Below are 5,844 nucleotides of genomic sequence, written 5' to 3'. Positions count from 1 at the left end.
CTCTCCTAGGAGGCATTTCAAGCACCCTGTGGTAGGTTACTCTTCTCCACCATCCTTCAGAATAACCTGGTTTTCTCCATTAAAACAGAGGCCAAGGTTAGTGGGTAGTGGGAACCAGAGGGGATCTCATGTTTTGCCTCTGAAAGCCCCTTCCAAGTGTATTTGTGGTAGATCGGCCTGTCAAGTCCCGCCCTTGACCCTCAGCACACACGCACACACACGTACACACAACCATGTGTGTGGCCCATATTGCTTCTCTTGTACCTGCAATGCCTGTTGCCTTGTGATAAAAGGAAATTCGGTGGATTTGGAAAAAGGCAAATCATATCAAGCTGCATCTCCTTTTTATATTTCATGGAATTATAAATCACCTGATTGATTAGTTGTTCTAGTCTTTTCTCAGGAATTACAGGGATGGTGATTCCCTGGCTCCACAATTCCATGCCCCTGCTTTTAACAGAACCACTATGTTTGTCCTCTTCTAGTCTTTAAAAGAGGCACCAAGCTTTCTGAGCTTCTCAGCATCACCTGCCAATTTTCCTACCCATGGAGTAATTCTTCCCTTGGTTTCCCTTTTTGTTACTATCAAAAATGCCCTTAAAATGCCTTATTAGTATAAGCAAAGAATAGGAGAAGTATTTTATTTTGTGCTTTAGATTTTCCGATTTTGTCTCTGTATGCTCACGCTGAGGTTTTTTTTTAACATTCATTTTTAGATATTTGACCTAGTTTCTATGTTCTTCCTTCTTGCACTTGAGATCATTGAAGAGCTTGTGATTTCACAGATATCTCTTATTGCATTTTCTATCCTTTCTACACACTGGGATATTTTGTCATTCTGGTCCTACTGTCTTTCGTTTATTTATTTTTTTATTTAATGACCCATTGTCTCTTTCTGGAGCAATTTCCTTCCATAGATTTGATTCCCAGAGGAATTTACCTGCTAATATCCTCTGTGTTCATTAAAGTCTGCTGCCTTCGAGTCCTTTGCCTTCAGGTTTATGTTATCCTTCCTTCATCCCCTGAGGCTTACAAACCCTGTAATTCTCTCACCAGCGTTGTCCTCTACCTTCACGCTCCCCAGCTGCTCCTCTCCTGTGCTGGGAACTGGCTCCAGGATCGCCACCTGGGAAGCTGCTTTCGGTACTGCTGCATGACAAAGTGCCGGTGACACGCTCGCCGAGCAGGCGGTGCCCTAGTTTATCACATTCTTCATAACCATCAGAGTAGTTAAAGACCCGCCCCCCCCCAAACCAATCAATCAATCAGCCCTGTTTTGTTTTTTTTTAAGTGATGCTGCTAGCTGTTCAAGAAAGAGCCTCATCTATCTGAATTTCTTAGTTAGAGGAAAGAAGATGAGTGTAATGGACATGATTTTTTACCATATTATTTCCTGCTACTATTTAGAGATCAGGCCTATCGCGCTTTACACTCTTTGTCTGAGAAGAAACGTATGTATCTGCTTTTCCCTCGCCAGTTCGTATTTCTCCAGTTCACTGCTTTCCGTTTCTTCCTCATGTACACAGGCTCACGTAGGCTCTGCAGAGCATCCTGGTGGGAGGGGAGGGCAGAGCTCCGGCAGTCGCTGAACCTGCCCTGCTTGCCAGACGTGAGAGTTGCACAGAGAAGTGCCTCTTCACACGCAAGGCCTCTAAGGGAGATTACTTCACCCTTCCAAAAAGTCACATAAATTACGCAGTAAGATTTTGCCCAAACCAGCAGCCATGATTTGACTATGAGGACCACTTTATTCCCCGTTTCTTTAATAGGCAGCTTTTCTAGACGGTTTAAAATTTGGTGCTGAGACCACTCAGTTTGGTCTGATTTGATCTTGTCATCTTCATTATGAACTGACCCTACAATCTGAAACAGAAACATCATAGCTACATTAAATACCAATAAAATTATGTGCAAAGGCAAAGATTAACTCATTCTAACTTGACTTTTCGCTGCATGATCCTGTCCTCCTCATCCACATAAAAATTATTCAGCCGCAAAAGGCCCTTGAGCATAACATGACATTTACAGCATCTCTGAGGATTTCTTGTTTATTTCTCATAAATTTCCTTTGGTAATAACTTAGTCACTCAGCAACACTCTACACTATAGACATACATTACATGATTATCTCATATTTTATACAACACATGTTAAAGTAATTAATTTTCCCAGGCAAATGTCATACCATTTAGTTCATCGTTAGGAGCCAAATATTTGTGGAACCGTTTGTTACAAATATATGCATAACCACAGAACACTTCAGCTCCGTGGTATTTATTAAGTGTAATTTAAAGGGACACTCTCGAGGTCGTTACAGTCTCAACTTCCACATTAGTTTTTGCTCCACTTGAAATTCCCTTAAGGATTCAGCCTCAACTCATTTATTTATTCGTTAACTATCCTTGCTACAGCGTTTAGCACACAAAAATAAATATGGTCTCACTGGTGTGGAACATGCTAGCCACCAGCTCATGTCGTGCCCTGGCATGACAGAAGGGGTTCATCCCTCATTTAAACCTTCTTTATCCTTTCCATTGACCAGATCTGGAGTTTGCCCCATCTTTAAGGCAGAACCATAGCAAATAAGAATAGGCACCTCCTTCATAAAAAGAACTGAGTTTAATCACAAGTTCAAACTGAACTTCAAGTTAAGACATTTCTTTCTGTGCTAACACAGGTTACCTCCAAAGAAACAGACAAAACCCCATCAGGACAGCAGCTCTAATTTCAACAGACGGAAGACAAGTTAGCCGTGCAGCATCAGGACCAGTTGCCTTGAAAAATACATTTTAAGGGCATGAAACCAGCTCTGATAGATAGTGAAGTCTGCTTCTCCCATCCCCTAAATTAGGTCTCCCATCCCCTAAATTAGGTCTCCCATCCCCTAAATTAGGTCTTACCCATACTCCTCACACACTGGTACAAAAGGCCTTCAAAGTACGTTTAGAGGGAGGAAAAGCAGCAGCGGAGCTGTGCAGTAAGAAATTGTGCTCAGAGACTCGACAGGCTGACCCAGCCGGCTCCATTCAAGCTAACAGCCCAATAAATCCTATTCCCTGCAGACCACTTATTCTTCAGCACGTTCAATCAACAGGTTTGGAAAGGGGGACCCGACACTTTTCTCACTTATTTTGGCCTTTGATGAGAAAAGCAGCAGTGAAGAAAAGAAGCAGAACCAAAAGCGGTACAAGTGGGAATGAGAAGGGGTAGGAGGAAGCGCAAACCCAAGAAAGCAGAAAGAGAGGAGAAAGAAATACTGAGAAGACAAGGCAGAGCGACAGCAGAGATGAGAGTGACTGGAACAGTGCAGCACCTTGGTGAGACTTCTTTTAGGTTATTGTGAATAGCTACCTTTATTCAAGAAAGACGCACTCACGCTGGAACAGGCAGAGAGAAAAGCAGACCTGGGTGTTCAGAAGAAAGACAAACTATCACACAAGCGTAGTGCCAAAAAGTCTGATTCGCTAAACTTGGCAAAAAGCTGAAAGGAGATGTGATTGCTATCTGCCATTACGTAAGGAGCAGGCATCGAACGGCAAAAAAGAGACACGTCATTCAAAGGACAATGCCAAAACAAGGATGAAAAGCATATGTTTGCCATGAATGCCTTTAGGCTGGAAGTTAGAATAAAGTCCTAATCAGCAAAGGGATTAGGTTTGTGCTAAACCTCATTTCCTAACTTATTCATAATTGACTGAATTCAGTCAGTTTTGAGAAGCTGGTATTGACCAAGACTTTTGATCCATACAGATGTCCTCACTATCACTAAGACAGAGCTTGATTAATTTAAGAAGCAATTTCTGTTGCGGTGCCTGCAATTGCCAATGTGCAGGTCTCTGTGACGGAGGGGATTACTGTCACTCCCGTTCTGTTATTATTCCGGCAGACTTCACCAGTTTTGAGACCTCTGCTTGGAAACCCAAAATGTACTTGCTGCTTTGATATCTTACACTGCCTTAATTTTTTTCTATGGACAATGCGCTATCATATTTGAAGCAGAATGGATGAGTTCTCAAAGCAGCTTTGATGTGTCCTAGATCCTCAAAGCAGCCTGCAAGGATAGCTTGAAAGCTTTTTATTTAAAATAAGTGGCATTTCCTCCCCTCTCATTTTAATTGAAATAGATGCTGAATGCAGGGCAAATTGTATTGTAAGCTTGATTGCAGAAAGCAAGTATACTTCTAAACCAGCCCTGATCAATAGCAGTTTCTGGTAATTGACTGTAATCTATCTATCTATGTATTGCCATGGGATTTTCAAAAATTGTTGGGGTTTTTTTGTTGTTTTATCCATCAGCTGAAAAGATTAAGCTGGAAAATGGAGGATCAGAGAAGAGGGAGGAATTGATCAGTCATGCAGCCTCAACCGATGGCATATCCTCAAGGCAACTTGCAAGACTTGGAGAAATGCCGACAGAATTTTCCTAGGCAGAAGGAAGCAGACTGGTAAGTCTGGCTGAACAGAGCCAGGGCTGGGGTTTCTGCGTGTCTTGCGGTGCCTCGTTGGCTGGATGGGAGAGCTTTGACAACGGGCATGGAGATTCAGGCTACGGGCAAGTTACACCACTGGTGGAAAGGAGGAAAGATGTGTATGGACCCTTCTGCTGAGCCAACCCCCTCCTTTTTGTCAGCATGCAGCGTGCGAGCAAAAAGAGGAAAGTCGGGAAATGTTCGTGATGTGGATGGGTTCAGCCCCGCTGGCGTCCCAAACAGGTCAGGAGTAAAGGAAGGAAAACCAAATACAGTCAGGAGGGCAATAGCTGCCTCCCTTCTTTATCGCGGCCATGAGTATGACCCACCGTTCCACGGCGTCTGACACTGTCATCGGGCCTCTGGATGCTGAAGTCGAGGCGATGGCGGCATCTCCCTGACTTCCACGGGGCTGTCTGGGGGTGGCTGCCCTTTTGGGCTGCTCCTCTTAGAGAGTCACCGTGCCCCCCTGCCACAGGGGCTTCGCGTTCCCAGGTGATTTGTCCTTGCTCTGAAATAGATGTTACCTGGAGGGAGGGACGCGTGCTTCGCTCTTTGTGCGGGTGACGACATAACTTGGAGGCCTCGACTGCATCCTGACGAATGGTTACGTTGCGGCCGAGTGCTGTATTTGTACTTTCCTCCTGTCGGTTTGTTAGGTGCGTTACTTATCATGGGTTTTTCTTACTCTTCCCAGCAACTACTGCGTGCTGTATTAAACGTTTGTCTATGGTCTAATTGCAAAAAAAAATCTGCATTCCGCTTCTGAATTAAATTAGAGGCTTTTCTGTCAGGTTTGTTTTACTAGCGTGGCTGCATCTCAGATCAGCCCACATAAGGAGGGTGAAGAGGAACCTAACAGCTACTCCGTACTGCAGATCTCACTGAATATATGCAGCGGGGGCAATTCAAAGGTAGCTATCTACCAGGCCCAGAATATTTCTTTTTCGTGTACTTTCAGATGTGTGGGGGACTTCTTAGGAAAGCAGCCCCTCATATTCTCACGGACTTCAATGACAGGAAAATCAAGCTGATTGATTGCAAACATCCCTGAAAAGCTCACACCTTATGTAAAAGAGCCGGGTATCAGATGAGTAGGAACTTCAAAATGCTTTAAACAGGCACGGCAAAGTGAAACACGCCCTCCGAGCTTGTTCTGTGAGACAGCGAACTTCTTCCATCGAGTTTCCAGAGGCTGATGAATTTGTGAGGTGGTGTGATGGGGTGGGGACGGGGGGGGAGGAAAACCAGCCTGCTGCACGGCCTCCAGCACAGAGGCTGCACCAGGGAGGCAGCACCAAGGGGGGTACCGCAGCTCCCACCCTCCTCCCTGCCCGACGCCTCGCTTCCCCGAAGGGCCTGGCAGATCTGAGCA

Source organism: Platalea leucorodia, assembly GCF_965183815.1.
Source record: "Platalea leucorodia genome assembly, chromosome: 2".
In the NCBI taxonomy this organism is placed as follows: domain Eukaryota; kingdom Metazoa; phylum Chordata; class Aves; order Pelecaniformes; family Threskiornithidae; genus Platalea; species Platalea leucorodia.
Note: the sequence above shows the minus strand (reverse complement) of the source record.